We start from the raw sequence: 26,381 nt of genomic DNA, 5'->3' as shown, positions 1-26,381 counted from the left end.
TCATTATTTTTGCTCATTTCTTCTACCATTATTTTTCCCTATCACCTGCCAAAACTATTGTTATTCTGTGATGTAAAGAAAAAGTACAAAAAGTGTGCACCTTATTGTACATAAATTTTATCTCATAAGAAAAAAACCCTGCAAAATATTGATGTCTAGTTAATGATATGCATTAAATAAAACATTCAGATATAACTACTGATATCTAGAATTTATTTGAAATGTAACAAAAAACGATGGATTGGCAGATGGATAAATGGATCTGCAGGAAGTGCTGTAAAATATTAATTGCATAATATTGGTGGTAGATAGTTGGGTATTCACTGCAAAATTCTTTAATTTTTTTTTATGTTTGAAATTTTCCTAAGAAAATGTTGGATAAAGGTAACTAGAAGAGCCCCAGATTCCTAGAATACAAAACAGCAGCAGGCATTTTTAAAGATCAGGTGTGATGTTTTTACAATAATCTAGGGAAGAAATAATGAGGGAGCAAGCTGGGAAGATTACATAAACTGAAGGCTTGTGTGTCAAGAAAAGCAGTCAGAGAGATAAGATACTAGGGAAATAGAAGCAAGCAACCATACTTGGAAATTATCTGATTTCCAGAGTGATGAAAAGTAAGAATTTAATTATGATTAGATGGTTCTAGCAGAATAGAGATTCTGGAGGATGCAGAGGTCACACAGTGCTGGTAGATAATAGAATTCCAACTAGCTAGAGTGGAGAGACATCACTTAAAAACACAAGCACTTATTCTAGAGCCCTATAGCAGCTGAAGGCTGACCTGCAAGAGCTTCGGTTCATAAGTTGAGCTGGATCATGAAAGCACTGCTGCCAGAGGCTCCCAGCTAACTGGCCTGGTTGCAGCAGGATAGCGAGTTATTTCTTGAAGGGAAACCTTAATGGTGAACTTCCCCGACTGTCATTCTGAACACTCTGAATGCCATATTGTTGAGAGTCTGAATTTAGTTGTCTACCCAAAGATTTTCCAGTGTTGTTCTGATGGACAGCTAAATAGTGGCTTATTTTGACATTGCTGAGGTTGGATTTTAGGTTTTGTTAGGGTGGGTCTAGTGTAGGGCTAATCTAGGGTTAGAGAAAACTTCCTCCTAAAATGTAGCTTTTCTGGAATTTCAAATAAATGCCTGGGTTACTTAGTGATGTCTCTCCACCCTGGCTAGTTGGAATTTTAATATCACCCAACACTGTGTGAATTACAGAATCTCCAATAAGTTCACAGCTTCCCAGTAGCTCTTCTCTATCAGGCCCCGTAGGACCTTGTCTTAGGCATATGAAGCTCAGTACTCAGCCAGAGAGCCAAGGGGACCCTGACACAGACTCTGGGGCTACTTCTCAGGACTGCTTCCTTTTGAAGGCTCTAGGGCAGAATCCCTTCCTTGTCTCTTCCAGCTTCCAGAGGCTGCTGGCTTTCCTTAGCATGTAGCCACATCCCTCCTATCTCAGCTTGCATCCTCACATTGCCTTCTCTCTCTTACCTACTGCTTCCCATTTATAAGGACCCTTCTAATTACATGGAGCCAACATGATAATCTCCCCATCTCAAAATCCTGCATTTACATATATCAGCAAAGTCTCTGTTATATGTATGGTCACATATTCTTAGGTTTCAGGAATTAGGACATGGCCATCTTTGGAGGGTCATTATTCAGTCTACCATACATATGAAGAGGCAAATTTCTCTGAAGTCCCAATTTCAACAAAGTGAAAATGATTACATACCTTTTCAAATATAATTGAATTCCAACTATTACATTCCTTAAAAACATACTGACCAAACACACACACACACACACACACACACACACACACACACACACAATTGTAGCAGCTTTAAATTAATGATTTAATCCCATGGACAATTTCCTCTTAATAGCTCAGAGATGTGGAAGACTAAATCCTATGTTATTACAGGAAGACTCTTCTCTCTATGAGATCTACCTGCTGCAATCTCAAGGCATTATAGATTGAATAAAACTTTCATTTAAAATAACACTATGAAATTAGCCTTGGAGAAAAACCTCATACTTGAGGGTGAGATGGCTGTGCATATATTTAGAATGTTCTTGTTTCTAGGAGCTCTTGGTTTCAAATTCTCTCCTCTGTGCACAGCAATTTACCTTTGTGAAGTGACTTCCAACAATTCTTCTCAGTTTTCATTCTCCTTAACGTGGACTGGCCTTTCCTGATAGATTGCCATCATGTAAAATTCTCAATAATATTCCCCTGGAGGTTTTTCTCTCCCTGCTCTGCAATATGAAACGATGTACCGATATTCATCAGAAACTCAGTACACTTTAACACATTAAGTGTCACTTCTTGGGAAATTGTAACAGTAAGTCAAAACATGCAGCCTAGCTCCAAATAGCTTTACATGTGTTTCTCTTTCTTTCTGAACTATTATAGAATAATGTAAATAATATTACCCTTTCACTGTAGCATTTTTTTAAGACGGAGATATTTCTCCCAATCTGGGACATGACCTTAACAGATGAACTATCTCTTTTACTTGACATGGTCCTAGGTCTGAGGAATGAACAAAATACATTATTCAAGGAATTTGAAACTCAAAGAGGATGAGTGAATTATACACATTTAAACAGCTAATACAAAAAAAACCCAGAATTTAAATTAGGCTTTTAAATGCCTCAGTAGCTCAAAATTATATTTGGTTTTATGTCGCTTCCTCTCAGAGTGTTATGCTTGACCCTTAACCTAGACCACAAAATATTTATGCAGAAAGGATACTCTCTTCCAGTCAGAGTCACATGTATCTCCTAGCACAGGATTGAGCAAAATAATAATAATGCAATGCAGAATGGATTTATTCAGGAATTCTGTCATCAAGGAAGCCATTAAGAGAATGAAAAGTCAACTCAGAGAAAGAGAAAGGAAGAAATCTGTGTGTGTGTGTGCATGTGCATGTGTGTACGTAAATTTCATATATATAAAGTTTTCCAAAGTGGGAAAATCAACTTATATCCAGCTCTATAAGTAAAACTTGTACCCAGCCCTATAAATAATGACACACAACCCAACAGGGAAAAAATGGACAAAAACTCCAACTAAACAAACAAAAAGACAACTTATTTCCACATTTTATTTTATAAAAGAGGATATCTAAATTGCTAATAAAGCTATGAAAATGCATTTAGCTTATTTAATTACTAGGCAAATGCAAACAAAAACATGATGCCAAATATGTACACATCCCCCAGAAGAACTAAGATAATAATGAAACTAATGAGGAGGAGAAGAAGAAGGAGGAGAAAGAAGGGGAGGAGGAGAGAGAGGAGGAGGAAGAGGAAGAAGAATTTTTAAACAGAGAAAAAAATACCAAGTGTTGGTAAGGAAGAGGAGTAACTGTGACTCTCAAACAATACTGGAGGGAGTATAAGTTGACAGGCCCATTTTTGAAAACTATTTCAGATCAATGGCATTGCTGGCCTCACTTATTTACCCCGCCTTTTGTTACTGCCCTTTGCCATCAAGAAGCAAAGCATGATCTCTTGCCTTTCAATTCTGTGTTCATTTATCTGACTTGCTTTGGACAGGGTTAGCAAAAGTTATAGAAGGAGAATCTTGTAAAAGCACTTGTGCATTTCCACTTGTACCCTTGCATCTTTGCCTTTGTAATGAGAACATGCTTAGACTAGGTGCTGGAGAGCCAGAGGTAAATGGGGGCAGTCTTGTCCCCGTTAAGGTTACCCTAAATCAGCCAACAGCCACTCTGTGCCCACACATGCGAGCCGGCTCATGCATGAACAGCGGAATGATACAGCTCAACTCCAGTAGACCCCAGTGGAATACACTGCTGAAAACTCTTCAATGATACTTCATTGCTTTCCAGGTAAAATCCATACTCTGTAGTACAGCTTAGATGATGCCACCTGATGTATCCCTTCCTACCTCTTCAGTATAGTTAATATTCTCTTATTTTCTCTACTTTCATATATAGCCATATTACAAAAATGTGAAAAACAATTGTAATTTGTCACCTTTACTTGATTCCCCTCCCTTCTGTTGTCATATATGAGCCTTGGTAAAGAGCAGACCCCCTGTAAAGGGATGGGTTTGAATATCACGTCCATCACTCATCCTCCCAAAAGTTTTTATTTTTTTTTATCTGTGAAATGGAGATACTAACAGCAGTTAACACATAGGGGGCTCGAGGGTATTAAGTGCAGTAACTTATACCTGGCACTCACTCCACAAGTGTTGGCTACTGTTATTAATAATCTTTTTTCCTCTTTTGTTCCTCTTACAATCCCCTATTAATCTTTCGACATACAGACCACAGATTCTCAAACACCCATTGCTGACGGTCCTTGCTGGATCCCTCACCATGCTCATCCTTCCACTTTGTTCCTCTTGTATCCTGGGCATGCAATATGGTAGCTCTTAACAATAATATGATAATAGCTGATCTCTTTGTCTCCCCTCAGAGACCTGCAAGCATCCTGAAGGCAGGGACTGGGCCTAGTTCACTTTTGAATCACTGGTGCCTGCACCGAGTCCACAGAAGACATTCAGTGAACATGTTTCCTTTTGTGAATTTTGGAAACATCAAGGCCCAGCTTTAGCAGAGAAGAGAATGAACAGTCATAGTGGAAAAGGTGGTCAAGGATGGAGAGTTCTTGGCTCAGTGAACCGTTATTTACTCAAGTGTCTTCTACATCTGTGACTGGAAGGAGTGTGTTGCCAGCTAGCTGAGCTCTGAACATAAAGAGCTGGTAACCCAGGCATCCTACCAGGATCCTGAGTCTAAATAACTGGGATGGAGCCAAGTGTTGGCTCATAACAAGAAGAGCTGATTTTTTATGTGGTTACAAACTCATTTTCCCTCAAAAATTCTACATAGCACTTTGCTTCAAAAGTGCTAAACTGATCATTTATTGTGGGGGGAGAAAAAAAACAACTGTCACTGAGAAGCCAAAATTTGGGGTGAATATGAGAGGTTACCCTCATCAAAATCATGATGGAAAGTGGAAGGCCTTATTTTGATGAATCTGCCAATTTTTCTACTTTCCAAAAGCAACAAATCTGAATGTGAGACATACAGTGATTTTCCCATCTGGAATTTCAAAGCAGTTTATCATTAGTTTGGCCACATTTCTCTTTGAAGAAAGATTATTACATCCAGAATTAAGAATATGATAGTATTATCCTTGAGGGAACTTCCTCATTTTTAAGCCCAGTTTCCACTATCGAGGAGATTCGTTTCCCTTTTTAAAATTTTTTTCTTAGTATATGACAAAATTAAGAATCAATTAGAAAATGCATAGGAGAGGTTCAAACACACACACAAATTCATAGATAGATAGACAGATAGATAGATGATAGATAGATAATAGATAATTTTCCCAGAATCTCAAGCAATATTCTCTTCATAAATCCCTGCTTTTGTATATAGAGAATGGCATTCCTCTTTGGATTCCTCAGGATTACTTGGCAATTACTAGCGCAATTTTTGTGGACACAAGTGAAACTCAGATATTGACTGTCAGTTTGCAATTTGATTAGTATATCCTAGCTCATTCTCACTCTTTTTTTCCCTTTTTATCTGACTTAAATCACTTCCAGAATAATTCCCTTTCCCATGTTGTTTTGATTCAGAGGATGTAGGTAATATATAATACTTAACTTTTGTAAAACCTTTCATTTCATGAACAGAAATAATTGAACTACTGTTTATTCAAATATTTATCACAGCCCTTAGGGTATTTTGATGATCCTACATGCTAACAGCAGTAAGATGCCCAAGTAACAAATTCCAAATTGCTGTATTCATTGATTCATGGGTAAATTGGATGCTTTATCCATTTGAATTCCAAACATCATTTAGTATAAATAATAAAAGCATTTGGAAAGAAAAGCCAGCTATAAATTCAATAAACTCCCAGTAATTCACCATTCCACGTAATGTAGTGATTTTGTTTTGTTACGTGTTATAGTGAGCCTAACTGGTGTTAGAAGTGCCTGATTCCAATAAGGTATTTGAGAACGTGGAAATATTCCATCATGCAAGGATAAAAAATACTATATAATAGGAATGCAGAGCATCTTCTCAGCATAAAATATTGTTAAATCAAAGGTCTTAAAAATATTAGATATTTGGTAATAGATGGCATGCATTGACTAGTTGACTAAACACAGGCAGTTTTGAGGAATGTTCCCAGATGCCCAACTTCAATGGACATTCTCAGGGAAGATTGAATGTCACCTCTGGAAAAATAAGAAAAACAACTGTTAAGGGGGAACTCTTTTTATGACCAGCGTTCCAAACTCTCTTCAATCTGTATGTATTCTTTGCATCAAATAACCTGTACTTCTTAGTATCTTTGTAATTGAGATTATGTCCTGTGACACATGGCACAGCAAGAAGGGTTTGAAATTGATTTTACAATGTGGTCTAATAAGTGCAAGAAATTGGATGACTAAGTTCAGCATAATAACTTGTCCGTGATCCAAACACGAAAGCACACACTCGCTTTTGAGAACAGCATGAGAAGCCATGGAAGGAGGTGGTCTGACTGTGAATGCAAAGCTACTAATTAATTGGGAGTCTAGGAAGGACGTCCATGTTGGCAGGAATCAAAAGTATGTCCTCTCTGGATCAACATGATGTACAATGGAATGGATAACATTTTATTATTACACCCAAAGGAACAAACTAACCAGGCACAGTAAACTAGAGAAATGATTTAAAAGAAACATGAATCCTCTCTTCAAGACTTGAATATTTTTCTCTTTCTTAGACTTTATCTGGAAAAAGGGCCAGGAGCTAAGTCCAGAGAAAACATTACTGTGATTTTCAATAAGGCTAATTTGGACCACTAAAAGAAGGTCAAATGTGCCTTCCCCTCACCACCCACGAAATAGGCTTACCAGTAATCCAGTTTCTGTAGGTGGAAAGCTGAAGGCAAGAGACCAAACCATGCTGAGAGACAGAAACAGACATAGTAACCTACAACCACCATATTTGTGACTGAGGTATGATTATGTTTTCAGGCTTAGAAATCTGAAATAACTATTTAAGATATTAGCTATTTAAAAAAATAATAAAGGAGCATTAAATCCCTGGTTATCACAAGTATTAATGTGTCTCTATTTTCTCATTAAAATTATTGAAGTTCATGAGGTGAAGGACTTTAAATAAATAAGAAGTAAACCAAATGTTTTAACCACTTCTATGTAAATCTATCCCTAGGTAACATTTCTGAGTCTGTACATTTGGGAAATTTGAGACTTTTTTAGGGAATGATAACTGTTAGTAGGTAACACGTCAAAGACCTGATAAAATGAAATGGTCACTCTGCTGGTAGACATCATTGCAGTAAAATTGACCCTGACTTTAAGATGGCATACATATGCTTTCCAACTCTGACTTCTACATCTTTGTCATCCAGTACAAAGCATTTCCCTCAACTTGGTACATTATCTGATGGGTTGTTACAAGCAATAGTGACTTGTGGAAACTAAAACTACTAAGGCAGAGTGGCTCCAAATCTCATCCCCTTGTACGTAAGTGCCAACTGGAGGGCCAGTTTTTAAAAATCCATATTCCTTAGGTGTGGAGATCATCTTTTTGTTGAAATACTGATATGTCACAATTTGTTACTTATTACTTTATTTCATGTTTTTACCTGAGTTTTTGCAGCATTTACAAATGTTGGCAAAATCATTCAGTCAAAATCCAAATCACCAGCTTTCACATACTCCCAAATCCCAACCCTTCCTGGGTCCTCTATCATGAACATGTTGGCTTTCAACTTAAAGTCAGCTTTAACTTGTCCTTTATCCAATCAGTTGCCATTTTTAAAATTCAGTTAAAAAAAAAAGCAACATTTATTGGGAGCTTATTATGTGTCTTGCATGGTCAGGCAGAAATGCTGTCTCTGAATGGAGCCTCAAAGGCATATATGCCCTTTCTACTCCTACTACCCTATGGTAACATTCCCCTAGTTGTTCTCTCTTGTTCTCTTCTCTTGTATACGGCATTTACTAGCAGGGAATTTTGTTATCTGGGGATATTTGCACCATAAATAGGATAGCAATATATGCCAAGACCTTAGTAAAAAAAGAAATAGGTGTCACTTGATTTCTTTGTTGATAACACCCCTATAACTGCAGGCCCTAAAAAACCAACCATCAAGTAATAGAACTGCACAACACAATGGTCCCATTGTTCTTTCTAGAAAGATCATTCTACTTAAATTTAATAGTTTATTTAATCATATGCGGTATACTTATAGTGCTTTTAGTCAATGTGAGTGTGGTGTGTGTGAGTGTGGTGTGTGTACATGTGTCTGTGAGTGTATGTGTGTGTGTTGAACTTGCCCCAGCTATTTATAATTCTGCAACATATTATATTCATCACTGGCCATTTCTCATGGCATCTTCAAGCATCTCTGTTAAAAGCTGGAAGCAACAAAGAGTGGACAATGATTTGCTGAGAATAAATGAAAACAGTCAAGACTAAGGCCAACTTTTACAACCTGGAGACTTTTAATTTAACAAAATTTGGTCTTCTTGATATGAATGGAAATCCCTTCACATTTGCCTTGTCCTATCCTGGATAAATGAATACATTAAAGAAGTGAACAAAATTTTCTTCTTAATCACATAGACATTGCTCTGCCTTGCTGCAGCTATGGAGATATTGAAAATTAAAATATTTAACACTGGCTTCCCTGGTGGCACAGTGGTTAAGAATCTGCCTGCCAATACAGGGGACACGGGTTCGAGCCCTGGTTTGGGAAGATCCCACATGCAGCAGAGCAACTAAGCCTGTGCACCACGACTACTGAGCCTGCGCTCTAGCCCCCGCTCGCTGCAACTAGAGAAAGCCCACACGCAGCAACGAAGACCTAACGCAGCCAAAAATAAAATAAATAAATAAATTTATTTTAAAAAAAATTAACACTGCAGGCGCTGCCCCTGCTTCCCTCTGAAACAGGTCCTCTTGCTTGTGTTTGTATTATTAAGTTTGTTATTTTCATATTCATTACAGAGCTGTGTGTGGCTCTAAGAGCTGTATTCATTAAATGTGGGCAGTCAGCCTAGAGCATCAATCAGATAAATAGCATTCCATTTGAAAATCATGCTTTTTTTGTTGCCTCGTTTCATTTTATCTTTGCCCTTGCCCCTTGATTTAATTTATTCATATAATCATAGATGCCACCTGAGGGATTAGGGGTAAGGTGGAAGTTGCAATTTTTTTGTTCTAGGGAGACAAAATTACAGATGCTGGTGCTTGAACACCTGACAAAGGTGCTAATCTCTTCCTAAGAGTATCACCCCACCCAATGCCTTGCAAGATCTCTGTCTCCAAGAACACATTCTATGGCACAGTAAAAACATACCATGGACAGTATATCTAAGAGTTAAAGAGGTTTTGGTGTAAACCTCCAAATTCAGATTTTTGCTCCTTCACTTACCCCACAACCTCAATGATTACCATTTATTTAACTTTTTGAAGCCTCACTTTTATCATCCACAAAGCAGTGGGGATGAGTGAGCTTACAATGAAATAAATGTAAGGCAAGTAGCCAATACCTGGAACAAAGCATTTGCTCAGTAGATTTTAATGATCACTTTTTTCTTCTTTTTTTTTTGATAATACTGGGCATATAAGAAGCTTAAGGAAATCTACTCCAGTGTTTCTGTAGACAAGTGAATTCAACAGAATCGTCTGAAGCTGTTTGATAAAAAATACGTGTTTTTTCATTCAATACCCCATTGATAGTGAATTAGATACTGTGTTTACTATATGCCTAACCACCCTTCTAAGTGAGTCTGGTGGGCAGTCACACTTGCAAATCACTATCTTATTCATCTCACCCTAAATTCCATTGCTCAAGTCCTTTTTGCAATATTGCTGCCAAGTATTTCTGTTACCTTGGCTTAAATATTTTTAATACTGAACTCAAAATGTCCCTTGAAGCATCTCTGTCTATATATAACAGTTTTAAGAAGTGATTTCTTCTATACAAGCAAAATTTCTCTCCAGCATCCCTCATTTGCTGATGCAAATGCAAACACCTAGAGTTATGCAGAAAAAAAATCAACCCCTCTCTGTGTCTGACAGTCATTCATCTATTTGAAATCATAATTGTCCTCCAAGTCTTCTCTCCTGCAGACTCATATATTGCTCACCAAATTGCCAATCCCCATTTTCCAAATTCATGTTTACCTAATCTTTGCCAAATATATCCTACTGCTAGAGTTCCAGGTGCCTGAATATTTTTCTAGGCTCTGACCACTGGGACACCTTTGGAAGTTTGCATTTACTTAATCTAATCACCTTCACTTGGCAAGAGAAGACCAAAGATGCATATAAGGGCCCATTTGAAGTTATCTGTCATTTGCTACAAAAGACTCTTCAAATATTTTTTTTTATGTCTAAGTGTTTTACAACTCCTCAACCATCCTATGAATGATGCAAATTCAGTATCATGGGTTTTATTATGAACATCTGAGATTTTAGAGTTGGGGCAAGAGAAGTGTACAGGGCATTGGGAGAATAGTTTATAGCTGAGGCAATTGAGGCCCTAGGAGGTCATATGCCTTACCAAAGTTTATATACCTAGTACTATACATATATTGTCTGTTTGTTTGTTTGTTCATTTTCTAGTACAATAACTGTTTGTGACAAAAAGATTTCCTACTTATATGGTACAGATAACTCAAGCCAACAGCTTCTAGGCAGGTTTTGTTGACCTTCATAACCTCAGTTCTTTTTCATTGTTGTTGTTTTAATTTAAACCTACATTTAATAGTTAAAAAATATCAGTTGAACTAAGGAGTCATGGATTTTACTTAAAAATTAGAAATCTCGCAATTCCGGGCCTACCTTCCCACAGAGCAGCAATATGCTGGCCCTTTAGTTTGGGCTCATATTTCCTGCCTGGTCTCTGCAGACACCTAAGTTTGCCACACAACCCTATGGAATAGTACTGCCTACTTTTACAAGCACATTCATATGTGTGATTTAACAAAGAATTTAGGCCAATCCTATGAAATAAAAAAAGGGCTGACACAATCATATATATGTATTTTTGATGTGTATACAGATATACCTAAGTCAACCTGTGCCAGGAGAGGATGAGGAGAATTGTAATAGTTCAGCATTACTGGAGTAAAATTTCCTGGTTTAAAAATCCCCATTTTGCCACTTACTAGCTATTAACATGGGCAAGTCGTTTCATTTGATGTTTTTGAGACTCGGTATCTTATGTCTATAAAATAAAGATGAGACAATACCTATCTGATAGCATTTTGGGAAAGATTAAATTAGGGTATATGGCAAGTGCTTGACAAATATTTGCCTCTGACATTCTTAATACTTGGGCACTAGAACTTAGAGTGCCCCCATAACATCTAGTGTGGGGCTCCTCTCATTGTATAAAACTTACACCTACTCTGTCCCATGTGACTCCTTAATTCCCAGTTTCTGAAATTTCTCAAAGTAAATGTCTCACCAGACTGCTGATGAGGATTGACTCATGACCATACACTAGCTGTCCCACTCAATTTTATCAAGATCCTGCCCTAACCCAAGCTCTCTGCCACAAATCTTCTTACATGGGAAATGTGAAGACCACCCTGTGATTGGTGACTCACTTAGTCATATACTCAGCTTGGATCATGGTTGGGACAGCATATTTTATGACTTATATGCCCCATCTTTTAAGAAATTAAAAGTAGAAATAATTTGCTAAATAAATCAATAACTGGTTGGGATTACAGTTGATGTTATTTTAAAATGTTGATAAAATTCTTAAACAAATGACTGTACACCTGACTGTGTGTTCTGAGTGGCTTTGCCACTACTGAAGCATCAAGCTGGAAAATTTACTTGTTTCAAAAATCTGGGTCATTCACCTGTCCCCAGTCTGAGACAGCCAAGTTTCTGCAGACTTCATATTTTCATCAACAATCTCTCTCTCTCTCCTTCCTCAGTTTTGGGCAGTTTTGATCTTGTGTCTTCTAGCAGATATTTGGGAGCTGTGTGGCCATAGACAATACAGGATGAAGAAGCAAAGGTGTAGGCATTTTCTGAGGTAGTGCTTTCTGATATCTTAATGTTCTGTGAATAGAAGAGGTTTAAGGATCTATGGAAGCATTTTTCAGAGTTTGGTATTTGACTCACCTTCCTTAGAATCACAAAGATACATTTATGAATTTTCCCAAAATCAACTGAATCACATCTCTTGATTTGGGGCCTTGGAATCTGCCTTTTTAACAAGTGCTACACAATGAAATTGAATATGTACTGAACAAGTGCAATAAGAAATCAATGGGGAGATACAAGTGAGAACTGGAGAAATGGCTGTAGTGATGAGGGAAGAATTAGATTAACTCCAGCAACTGGGTACCATGAGGAATTTAGAGTATTATTCCTAGCCTCATGATACGAGTTGCTGACCAAAGCCTCAGGCATACAAAATATTTGGAAGTATGAAACAAGATAAATATGATTAATTATTAACATGAGTAGTTCAGATGACAAGTACTCAAAGCGTTTCAAGGATGGGTGAGACAAGGGTGGAATCAAATCATCTGAGAAGAGTAATTTGGTAGGCCTTAAAATATAGATGAATGTGTGGGTGAGGAAAGGGTTTTCTATATGAGGGGAAGGTAAATATAGGTAAATGTGAGGAAGTGGTAATAAATATAATGTATAGGGCTAATGAAAAATTAAATGGACAAATTGAGAATAAAGATTTCGTAAAGTCTTTGAAAAAGCAGCATAGCAAGACCTAAAACATGGGATTTCAAAGCTTCATTGTGGTGCGTTATGTCAAAAGAAATTAGAATGCACCTATGTAATTCTAAAACATCATGAATTTAGCTCCCACGCTAACTCTGAGTCTCTGTTATCTCACCTCAGACTCAGCTGGGAATGTTTAGATTAATTTCTATAAAGAAGATGAGAACTGAGCAAAGACAGAATGTGTCATTTGAGACAGCAACCAAGATCCTTAGAAATTCTGCAAAAAGCTGGAATATAGAGGAAAAAAAATAGAAAGAAACATGTTGAAGTTCAGAGACTTGCCTACTTCACCTTGCCTTTCCAGCTGGGTCTCATTGGGCTACAACCCAACTACAGAAACCCAAGTGGATCCTCATCAGTTATCTGTATGTGCAGTAGGATCAACTACACAGCTTAGTTTTATACACTCCTGTAGCTAAATGGGAACAGGCAGCCTCACTCATTTTATGTTAACCTAAAACACAATCACACGATCACATTCTTTCTCAGTGTCTTAGATTGCATTTAATAATTCTTAAACTATATCCCAGATCTCTTAGGAAACCCACAGAAGATCAAACACTAGTTTTATATATTTTCATCTTGTAATACCAGAAAAAAAAAGAATATTCTCTTTCCAATCCTCAGCCAAATTGATCTCATCCTTCATATCACTCCAGGCTCTGGGGTTGCATTAGAGGTTGAGACAATGCATGAGACTCATGTGTGAACTGCCAGATGGAAGTAATAAGGAATGTGTTGGGAGTCCTTACTGAATATTTCAGAGGTATAAGTTGGAAGAAATGTTTGCTCCTGTGTCTGTGCTCTATCTACATCTTGTAGCAAGGCCAAGATCCCATCTCACCTCTAACGTAAGGATACTATCAGCATTTCTCCTGGATGCTGATCTGTGTATCACCTCATTACCTGAATGCTCATACTTTATACCAAAGCTGAACACTGTTCTATGCTGACCATAGTGGAAACTTGTTGTATTATTTTTTTAAGTTTCACCATTGGATTCTCAAATCACATCTTCTGGGTGATCCTACCTTTAGTTTCAGAAATGGGTATGAGAAGTAGGCCTAAGCCAATCAGCACAGTGTATCCCTCTAGACACAAAAAACTGTTCAGGGCTTGTAATGGAATTCAAATATAGGCAATCAGAGCTCATTTCAGAACTTGGTTGAATGGACCAGAAGAAAGACGTGATGTTACTTTCTCTTGGATTTAATCTACTGTGATATAACTCGGACCTGCCACTGCAGGCTCACTATGTGTCAGGGTAAAAACCTTCTGAGAATGAGGCCAACACAAAGGTAGACCCCCAATATAGAAAGTGCACTGATGGTGTCATTTAATCCCCAAATCCTGTTAGAAGCCAATCTAACCCTAGACGTTTCCATTTTCTAGTCTATGAGTAGCAGTGCTACTTTATGCTTAACCCATTTTAACAGCTTTATTGAGGCACAACAAATATACACAAACTGCACATATCTACTATGTACAATCTGATGATTTTGGACACAAACAAACACCCTGATACCATCACTACAATCAAGGTAATAGATACATCCACCACCTCCTAAAGTTTCCTTGTGTCCCTTTGTTTGTATTTGTTTACTTTTTTTTGGTAAGAACACTTCACATGATATCTATCCTCTTAACAAATTTTGAAGTGCACACCACCTGCGTTGTTAACTATAGGAACTGTGTTGTAAGCAGCTCTCAAGGACTTATTCATTGAATGTAATTGAAACTTTAAATCCATTGAACAACAGCTCCCCTTTTCTCCCACCCACTCTAGACCCTGGTAACTACTATCACATTCTCTGCTTCTATGAATTTGACTACTTTAGATTTCTCATATAAGTAGAATCATGTAGTTTTTGGCCTTCCATAACTGGCTTATTTCACTTAGCATCATGTTCTCCAGGTTTATCTATGTTGTCTCAAATGGCAGGATTAAGACTGAACGATATTCCACTGCATGTCTTCTACAATTTCTTTGTGTATTTATCTGTCAATGGACACTGGGTTCTTTCCATATCCTGACTATTGAGAATAATATTGCAATAAAGATGAAACCTAGATATCTCTTCAAAACCCTGACTTCAATTATTTTGGATATATACCCAGAAGTGGGATTTCTGGATCATAAGGTAGTTATCACCTCACACCTTTTATAATGGATAGTATCAAAACAAGGACAGAGGGAGGATGGGAAGAAGGGAGGGGGGGAGAGAGAGAGAGAGAGAGAGAGAGAGACAAGTGTTGGTGAAAATGTGGAGAAATTGGAACTCTGTTAATGCAAATGTAAAATGGTACAGTGGCTATTGAAAACAGTATGGAGGTGTCAGAAAAAAAACTGAAAATGCTTAACTCATTGTTTTGTCATTGACTAAAACAGCCTCAATTGATATGTTGAGGTTGTTATGAATCAAAAGCATTTCCTACCTTGCTTTTTATCATTTATTTCAAAAACACCACATATTTGAAATTTACATTCTGTATGTAATAGTTTGTTTCATTTTAGCTCAATGCTTTTTAAATCTCCCTTGAATCGTCCCCTTGACCATGGACTATAAACCAACAATTAAAACTTGAAGTTGCCACTTAAAGAGCCTCCCAGTTTAACTCCATTGTACATCAGATTTTTTAAAAATTGATAACCACTCACTAATGCCTCAGCTTCGTGACTTTGCTTTCTTATAAGAATTTCCTGTAAGACTTCTGCATTTCTGATACTTGGATGCTGAATCTCCTGGTCACTCAGTCATCATTTTACCCTCTAAAATTAAATACATAGAACCCATTTCCTAAATCCTCAGTGCCACCTGGAAAATCATAAAAATTATACTTCAGATTGATTTTTGTCATGTCCAGCTATGTCAGATCAGGCTTTATAACGGTTAACCCAGTGACAAGGGCCAAAGGCTAGAATATGAAATGCGGATACAAATAAATGCTCACAGCAATAATATTCTTTTTTCCACCAGTGAAATGAGGTTATAACATGACAACATGAAGCAAACATCTATAATAATGTGTTAAATCCAGAATGAAGAATAATTTCTCCAATTAAATGAGTAGAGAGGGTAGATTTAGAAGGCCTGAAATCTTTATCTGGCTCCTTACTAATATTATTATGGAGAAAAAGATGAAGAAAGAGTAGATTTTAAAAACAGATTCTTAGAGAGGAGACCTTCAAGATGGCAGAGGAGTAAGATATGGAGATTGCCTTCCTCCCCACAAATATATCAGCAATAGATCTACATGTGGAAAAACTCCTACAGAACACCTACTGAACACTGGCAGAAGACCTCAGACTTCCAAACAGGGTCTTGGTGCTCTGGCCGGGTGTCAGGCCTGAGCCTCTGAGGTGGGAGAGCTGAGTTCAGGACATTGGTCAGCCAGAGACCTCCCGGTCCCACATAATATCAAATGGCAAAAGCTCTCCCAGAGATCTCCATCTCAACACTAAGACCCAGCTTCACTCAATGACCAGCAAGCTACAGTGACGGACACCCTATGCCAAACAACTAGCAAGACAGGAACACAACACCACCCATTAGCAAAGAGGCTGCTGAAAATCATAAAAAGTTCACAGACACCCCAAAACACACCAGCAGACGTGGTCCTGCCCACTAGAAAGACAAGATCTAAACTTATCCACCAGAACACAGGCACCAGTCCCCTCCACCAGGAAGCCTACACAGCCCACTGAACTAACCTTACCCACTGGGGGCAGACACCAAAAACAACATGAACTACGAACTTGCAGCCTATGAAAAGGAGACCCCAAATGCAGTAAATTAAGCAAAATGAGAAGACAGAGAAATACACAGCAGACGAAGGAGCAAGGTAAAAACCCACCAGACCAAACAAATGAAGAGAAAATATGCAGTCTACCTGAAAAAGAATTCAGAGTAATGATAGTAAAGATGATCCAAAATCTTGGAAATAGAATGGAGAAAATACAAGAAATGTTTAACAAGGACATAGAAGAACAAAAGAGAAAACAAACAATAATGAACAACACAAAAAATGAAATAAAAAATTCTCTAGAAGGAATCAATAGCAGAATAACTGAGGCAAAGAACGGATAAGTGAACTGGAGGATAAAATAGTGGAAACAACTACCTCAGAGCAGAAGGAAGAAAAAAGAAAGAAAACAATTGAAGACAATCTCAGAGACCTCTGGGACAATATTAAATGCACCAACATTTGAATTGTAGGGGTTACAGAAGAAGAAGAGAAAAAAAAGGGACTGAGAAAATACTTGAAGAGATTATAGTTGAAAACTTCCCTAATATGGGAAAGGAAACAGTCAAGCAAGTCCAGGAAGCACAGAGAGTCCCATACAGGATAAATCCAAGGAGAAACATGCCAAGACACATATTAATCAAACTATCAAAATTAAATACAAAGAAAAAATATTAAAAGTAGCAAGGGAAAAGCAACAAATAACATACAAGAGAATCCCCATAAGGTTAACAGCTGATCGTTCAACAGAAACTCTGCAAACCAGAAGGGAGTGGCAGGACATATTTAAAGTGATGAAAGGGAAATACCTACAACTAAGATTACTCTACCCAGCAAGGATCTCATTCAGATTTGATGGAAAAATTAAAACCATTACAGACAAGCAAAAGCTAAGAGAATTCAGCACCATCAAACCAGCTCTACAACAAATGCTAAAGGAACTTATCTAGGCAGGAAACACAAGAGAAGGAAAAGACTTACAATAACAAACCCAAAACAGTTAAGAAAATGGTAATGGGAACATACATATCGATAACTACCTTAAGTGTACATGGATTAAATGCTGCAACCAAAAGGCATACACTGGCTGAATGGATACAAAAACAAGACCCATATATATGCTGTCTACAAGAGACCCACTTCAGACCAAGGGACACATACAGACTGAAAGTGAAGGGATGGAAAAAGATATTCCATGCAAATGGAAATCAAAAGAAAGCAGAAGTAGGAATTCTCATATCAGACAAAAGGGACTTTGAAACAAACATTATTACAAGAGACAAAGAAGGACACTACATAATGATGACGAGATCAATCCAAGAGAAAGATAGAACAATTGTAAATATTCATGCACCCAACATAGGAGCACCTCAATACATAAGGCATATGCTAACAGACATAAAATGGGAAATTGATGGTAACACAGTCATAGTAGGGGACTCTAACACCACACTTTCACCAATAGACAGATAATGCAAAATGAAAATAAATAAGGAAACACAAGCTTTAAAGGACACATCAAACAAGATGCACTTAATTGATATATATAGGACATTCCATCCAAAAACAGCAGATTACACTTTCTTCTCAAGTGCACATGGAACATTCTCCAGGAAAGATCATATCTTGGGTCACAAATCAACCGCTGGTAAATTTAAGAAAATTTAAATCATATCAAGCATCTTTTCCAACAACAATGCTATGAGACTTGATATCAATTACAGGAAAAATGTGTAAAAAATGCAAATACATGGAGGCTAAACAATACACTACTAAATAACTAAGAGATCACTGAAGAAATCAAAGAGGAAATCAAAAAATACCTAGACACAAATGACAATGAAAACACAACAACGCAAAACCTATGGGATGCGGCAAAAGCAGTTCTAAGAGGGAAGTTTATAGCAATACAATCCTACCTCAAGAAACAGGAAACATCTCAAATAAACAACCTAACCTTACACTTAAAGCAATTAGAGAAAGAAGAACAACAAAACCCCAAAGTTAGCAGAAGGAAAGAAATCACAAAGATCAGATCAGAAATAAGTGAAAAAGAAATGATAGCACACAACAATGAAACTAAAAGCTGGTTCTTTGAGAAGATAAACAAAATTGATAAACCATTAGCCAGACTCATCAAGAAAAAAAAGGGAGAAGATTCAAATCAATAGAATTAGAAATGAAAAAGAAGAAGTAACAACTGACACTGCAGAAATACAAAGGATTATGAGAGATTATTACAAGCAACTATACTCCAATAAAATGGACAACCTGGAAGAAATGGACCAATTCTTACAAAAGCACAACCTTTTGAGAATTAACCAGGAAGAAACAGAATATATAAACAGACCAATCATAAGCACTGAAATTGCAACTGTGATTAAAAATCTTCCAACAAACAAAGGCCCAGGACCAGATGGCTTTACAGGCAAATTGTACCAAATATTTAGAGAAGAGCTAACATCTATCCTTCTCAAACTCTTCCAAAATATAGCAGAGGGAGGAACATTCCAAACTCATTCTATGAGGCCACCATCACCCTGATACCAAAACCAGACAAAGATGTCACAAAAAAGAAAACTACAGGCCAATATCACTGATGAATATAGATGCAAAAGTCCTCAACAAAATACTAGCAAATAGAATCCAACAGCACATTAAAAGGATCATACACCATGATCAAGTCAGGTTTATGCGAGGAACGCAAGGATTCTTCAACATATGCAAATCAATCAATGTGATACACCATATTAACAAATTGAAGAATAAAAACTATATGATCATCTCAAAAGATGCAGAAAAAGCTTTTGACAAAAATCAACACCCATTTATGAGAAAAACCCTCCAGAAAGTAGGCATAGAGGGAAATTACCTCAACATAATAAAGGCCATATATGACAAACCCACAGCCAACATCGTTCTCAATGGTGAAAAACTGAGACCATTTCCACTAAGATCAGGAACAAGACAAGGATGCCCACTCTCACCACTATTATTCAACATAGTTCTGGAAGTTTTAGCCACAGCAATAGAGAAGAAAAAAAAATAAAAGGAATCCAAATCAGAAAAGAAGAAGTAAAACTGTCACTGTTTGCAGATGACATGATACTATACATAGAGAATCCTAATGATGCTACCAGAAAACTACAGGAGCTAATCAATGAATTTGGTAGAGTAGCAGGATACAAAATTAATGCACAGAAGTCTCTTGCATTCCTATACACTAATGATGAAAAATCTGAAAGAGAAATTAAGGAAACACTCCCATTTACCATTGCAACAAAAAGAATAAAATACCTAGGAATAAACCTACCTAAGGAGACAGAAGACCTGTATGCAGAAAACTATAACACACTGAAGAAAGAAATTAAAGATGATACAAACAGATGGAGAGATATACCATGATCTTAGATTGGAAGAATCAACATTGTGAAAGTGACTATACTACCCAAAGCAATCTACAGATTCAATGCAATCCATATCAAACTACCAATGGCCTTTTTTTGCAGAAGTGGAACAAAAAAATTCATAATTTGTATGGAAACACAAAAGACCCTGAATAGCCAAAGCTATCTTGAGAAAGAAAAACGGAGCTGGAGGAATCAGGTCTCAGACTTCAAACTATACTACAAAGCTACAGTAATCAAGACAGTATGGTAGTGGCACAAAACACAGAAATATAGATCAATGGAACAGGATAGAAAGCCCAGAGATAAACCCACGCACATATGGTCACCTTATCTTTGATAAAGGAGGCAAGAGTATACAATGGAGAAAAGGTAGCCTCTTCAATAAGTGGTGCTGGGAAAACTGGACAGCTATAGGTAAAAGAATGAAATTAGAACACTCCCTAACACTATACACAAAAATAAACTCAAAATGGATTAGAGACCTAAATGTTACGCCAGACACTTTAAAACTCTTAGAGGAAAACATAGGCAGAACACTCTATGACATAAATCACAGCAAGATCCTTTTTGACCCACCTCCTAGAGAAACGGAAATAGAAACAAAAATAAACAAATGGGACCTAATGAAACTTAAATGGTTTTGCACAGCAAAGAAAACCCTAAACAAGACAAAAAGAGAACCCTCAGAATGGGAGCAAATATTTGCAAATGAAGCAACTGACAAAGGATTAATCTCCAAAATATACAAGCAGCTCATGCAGCTCAATATCAAAAAAACAAACAACCCAACCCAAAACTGGTCAGAAGACCTAAACAGACATTTCTCCAAAGAAGATATACAGATTGCCAACAAACACGTGAAAGGATGCTCAACGTCACTAATCATTAGAGAAATGCAAATCAGAACTGCAATGATGTATTACCTCACACCAGTCAGAATGGCCATCATCAAAAAATCTACAAACAATAAATGCTGGAGAGGGTGTGGAGAAAAGGGAACCCTCTTGCACTGTTGGTGGGAATGTAAATTGATACAGACACTATGGAGAATAGTATGGAGGTTCCTCAAAAAACTAAAAATGGAACTACCATATGACCCAGCAATCCCACTACTGGGCATATACCCTGAGAAAACCATAATTCAAAAAGAGGCATGTACCACAATGTTCATTGCAGCTCTATTTACAATAGCCAGGACATGGAAGTAACCTAAGTGTCCATCGACAGATGAATGGACAAAGAAGATGTGGCACATATATACAATGGAATATATTACTCAGCCATAAAAGGAAATGAAATTGAGTTATTTGTAGTGAGCTGGATGGACTTAGAGACTGTCATACATACAAAAGTAAGTCGGAAAGAGAAAAACCAATACCGTATGCTAACACATATATAAGGAATCTAAAAAAAAAAAAAAAAAAAAGGTTCTGAAGAACCTAGGGGCAGGACAGGAATAAAGACACAGACGTAGAGAATGGACTTGAGGACACAGGGAGGGGGAAGGGTAAGCTGGGACGAAGTGAGAGAGTGGCATGGACATATATACACTACCAAATGTAAAATAGATAGCTAGGAGGAATTAGCTGGATGCTTTGTGTCCACCTAGAGGGGTGGGATAGGGATTGTGGGAGGGAGACACAAGAGGGAGGAGATATTGGGATATATGTATATCTATAGATAATTCACTTTGTTATACAGCAGAAACTAACACACCATTGTAAAGCAATTATACTCCAATAAAGATGTTAAAAAATAAAAATAAAAAAATAAAAACAGACTCTTAGAAAGCATAGTCCCACTGGAATAACTAATCCAAAGTCCACACACAGTTTCCTCATCTGTAAAATGACAGAAAACTCATAGGATTTTTGTAAGGAATCAATGAGAAATGCTAGATCAAGTTTAAGACAGAGAGAGGCAACTAGAACAATTAATTCAGCGGCTTGAGAGTGAGACACTTCTGGGTTTGAAATTTATCTCACTTGGACAAACTACTTAAATTGAGCCGCAATTTCCATATCTATAAAATGGGTAAAATACTCGGCTTGGAGGACTCCTAGAGAAGATCCCCACCCTCTCCTTCTGCAGCAGCCCTCTGATGTACATGCCAGGGCTGAGGTTCCCGTTTTCAATTTATCCCATTTTGCTTTCCATTTGCTTAGGATTCTGCACAGCTACTCATCCATTGAAGGTTATCCTTCTATATTCAAGAATACTTATGGATTTTCTGAATATCCTTTCTAGCATTTCAAAGGATTTGGAGTAAATAATGGAGGCTGTATTTTATGCTTGGTTCTCTGTATTGAATCAGTTCCAAACGTGTGCTTCAAATGGACACTTATCCTCAATTCATACCCTTCTAAGAATTGGGTTTCATTTCTTGTAAGTATTTTCCTCTAATTGCACATAACCATATCCTTTAAAAAATTTGCATTGTTATCTACAGCTGCCCCCTCCTTCTGCTGGAAAGAATCTCTCATCTATATCCTGATTAACCAGCTCCTTTAGAATGAGCTTCTTAAGGAATGTGAGTAAGATTTTCATCTAACTTCTGATATTTCCATAGTACAGGACAGGCTCATATTATCACATGTTCATGACTTATTGCTCCAAATTTAGCACCAGCAAGAGCTTCACATAGTTAATAAAGTGAAAAACAAGATTAAATTAGGGTCGATCTCCCTTAAAACAAGTGTCAACTTTGGTAGCGTCGAACCTCCCTTTTGTGTGAGATGATTAAAGATTGACAACCACTCACCCATCAGCCTAAGCTGTCTCAGTCACTCTTCAGTAAAGCTGAGGTTTGCTACATCTGCTGCCAAGCATGACAAACCCAAATCAGCTCAGGTGCAGGCTACTAAACATACAAACACACTAGCACCTAGATATAACAGCAGAAGAAACTCTTCAGAAACCTCTAGCTCAGTGATTCTTGAGACAACTTCTAGAGCAAAAATTCCAGAGCCACACTACCACTTTTCCCACTTCACTTGTTATTTTAAAAGTATGTATATATATAACATACTTTTAAACATATAACATATATATGTTATGTATACATGTATGTTATATATATACACACAAAATGTTATATACATAATATATATAACATTTTATTTAACTATATAGTATACTGTATATAAACATATACAGTATCAACTCAAAAATAAGCAAAAGTCTCAAGGTCTAATTATTGAAATTAGGAGGGTAGCTTGACTTAGAATCCAACCAAGAGTTCTCAATCCATTACTCAAGTCTTTCATGTCATCATCGTCAGGATACAAAGTTAGTAATTCAGGCTCTGAGGATTTATGCAGGGTCTCCAAACACAGAAGAAAGGTTAACATGTGTTGTTTGGTTCTATTAAAATTAAGCTCAAGTTACAGTCTGTCATACAGAGTGAAGTAAGTCAGAAAGAGAAAAACAAATACAGTATGCTAACACATATATATGGAATCTAAGGAAAAAAAAAAAAAAAGGTCATGAAGAACCTAGTGGCAAGATGGGAATAAAGACACAGACCTACTAGAGAATGGACTTGAGGATATGGGGAGCGGGAGGGGTGAGATGTGACAGGGTGAGAGAGTGTCATGGACATATATACACTACCAAATGTAAAATAGATAGCTAGTGGGAAGCAGCCGCATAGCACAGGGAGATCAGCTCGGTGCTTTGTGACCACCTAGAGGGGTGGGATAGGGAGGGTGGGAGGGAGGGAGATGCAAGAGGGAAGAGATACGGGAACATATGTATATGTATAACTGATTCACTTTGTTTTAAAGCAGAAACTAACACACCATTGTAAAGCAATTATACTCCAATAAAGATGTTAAAAAAAAATTAAGCTCAAATTTATGTTATCTCTCAAAATTCTGCATCCTCACTTTCAGAATTTTTGTTATATGATTTTTAAGAACCTGTAGAGCTAGGGTTCCCTGCTAACGATTTGCGATTCTCAAGTAACAGGTATCAATAAGGTTGTCTAGAGTTTAAAGGGAATTTATTTTCAGTCTCCTGAGTCAGGTGCTAAATTTACATATCCTCAGTCTATGGCATCAAGGTAGCATTCAGGAGTTTTGTGGTTTAGGGGACAGCTATTCCAGCTGGGCATGTGGGTATGTCCACTTTTAGTGGATCCACAGTACATAGGGCACTCATTCAATTATTCATTCATGTATACATCCATTTTAAAATTTTTACTGGAGAATTTCCTGGTAGTCAAGTGGTTAGGATTCTGCACTTTCACCGTCAAGGGCACGGGTTCAATACTTCATTGGGGAACTAAGATCCCACAACCCTCGTGGTGTGGCCAAAACAAAAACAAAAAAAAATTAAAAATAAAATTTTTACTAACATCTACAAAGTGTGAGTGTAGGAGGTACCTGGGCTAGCCCAAGTTGTTAGAAAAGACACTGGTTAAGTGGTATGTGAAAAATAATTGAATCCAGACAGCTTCTCTAATTAAAAATTACCGCCACTGTCCCTCCATAACCTCTTACTGAGAATTAAAATATATAAATAATAATTCCTCTGAAATATATATATAATGCACTAGACTATACAAATAAAAAGAGTTATTTATATATCTATGGTGTACAAAATTACCCTTGGAAGAGGCAACATGATGACTTAATCATCCTTAGTTTGCTGGAGTGAATTTGCGTTTTATTTTATTTTATTTTTTTCTTCAGCTATTTAAGGGTTAAGCATTTCTGAGACTTTTTTCTGAGACTGAAGTTTTGAGATAGAGAGGTTACTCTTCACTTCAATGAAGAATAAAAGAGCAATAGGAGGCTATGGAGAAGGAGTGGAACAGGAAGAGAGAATATCTTCTTTTTTCCTCTCTGTTTTTATTCACTTTTATTTTGAGGTATCTGGTGGATGTTAAGAAGGCTATGGCAGGCAAACAAACAGAGACTCAGATGTTGGAGACTCAGGTATGGAAGTTCTCAGCATATAGATGAGAGCAGCAGGATGCGTTGTGACCACCTAGAGGGGTGGCATAGGGAGGGTGTAAGGGAGACGCAAGAGGGAGGAGATATGGGGATATATGTATATGTATAGCTGATTCACTTTGTTATAGAGCAGAAACTAACACACCATTGTAAAGCAATCATACTCCAATAAAGATGTTAAAAAAAAAAAAAAAGATGAGGTCAGTGGCCAACCACGTGGATGCATTTGCTCCGGAAGGTTTTTAAAGTGAGAAGAGTTGCTCAGAAAAGTCCAATGAGGTAGACAGTGGGCCCCCATCAAAGAGGAAAATCACTCCCAGGGGTGTATTTAATTTTGTCTTCAACACATGGTCAATGATAAAGCCAAAATCTATTTTATTTTAAATCTTTTCACTAAGCCATGCTGTGCCTCAGGTCAACAAGTATTTGTTGAGTGTCTCCTATGTGCCCAACATGCATAAGCTACTTAGAGAAAACAAAGTAAGGATAAGGCAAAGTCTTTCACCAGTCTGTAGTGGTGTTGCACATATGCTAGTTGACTAGTTGCTAGTGGATATACTAATTCCCAGGCTTGGAAGTTCTTAGTCAATTTTTTTTAACTTTTAATTTTATATTGGAGTATAGTTGATTAACAATGTTATGATAGCTTCAGGTGTATAGCAAATTGATTCAGTTATACATATACATGTATCTATTCTCTTTCAAATTCTTTTCCCATTTAGGTTGTTACATAATATTGAGCAGAGTTCCCTGTGCTATGCAGTAGATCCTTGTTGGTTATCTACTTTAAATACGGCAGTGTGTACATGTCAAACCCGAACTCCCTAACTATCCCCTCCCCCCAGTAACTGTAAGTTTGTTCTCTAAGTGAGTCTCTTTCTGTTTTGTAAGTAATTTCATTTGTATCATTTCTTTTTAGATTCCGCTTATAAGAGATATCATACAACATTTCTCTTTCTCTGTTCACTCACTATGACAATCTCTAGATCCGTCCATGTTGCTGCAAATGGCATTATTTCATTCTTTTTAATGGCTGAGTAATATTCCATTGTATATATTGCCACATCTTCTTTATCCATTCCTCTGTCAATGGACATTTAGGTTGCTTCCACGTCTTGGCTATTGTAAACAGTGCCCTTATATGCCCTCATCATTTATATCAACTCTCTCAATCATTACTTCTACCAGGAAGCCTTCTCATAGCACCACTGGTGATAATTTTAAAGCAGGTATTTTTAAAGACAAATTTGACACATGAAATGTTAATTATCTTCTTATGTGTCCATATCTTAACTCAACTAAATAGAAGAGTCCTCAAATGTCCTCAACTAATCTCCTCCAATACAGGTAATTACAGAAATATTTATTGGAAGAAAAAAAGAATAATAGGCAATTTAAGTGTTATAAGTGATAAAAGTAAATAATACAATAGAAGCATTGATTAATGACTTGGCTAAGGGGTAGAAATTCTGG

General features: G+C 37.1%; 1 protein-coding gene across 9 annotated transcripts in view; it reads right to left on the bottom strand.

Moving 5' to 3' along the window:
* Positions 1-26,381, bottom strand: part of LOC309643036 (uncharacterized protein) — a gene marked incomplete at its 5' end in the record, with an annotated part of 739,057 nt that overhangs the window by 315,130 nt on the left and 397,546 nt on the right. Inside the window, one exon of one of the 9 annotated variants that reach the window (XR_014253492.1) lies at positions 11,905-12,109. The exons of the other annotated variants lie outside the window; for them this stretch is intronic. The remainder of the gene's footprint in view (positions 1-11,904; positions 12,110-26,381) is intronic. 9 annotated transcript variants of the gene reach the window in all.

The sequence above is a fragment of the Balaenoptera physalus genome, assembly GCF_965194825.1.
Source record: "Balaenoptera physalus genome assembly, chromosome: 14".
Lineage (NCBI taxonomy): Eukaryota > Metazoa > Chordata > Mammalia > Artiodactyla > Balaenopteridae > Balaenoptera > Balaenoptera physalus.
Note: the sequence above shows the minus strand (reverse complement) of the source record. Positions and strands in the feature narration are given on the sequence as shown.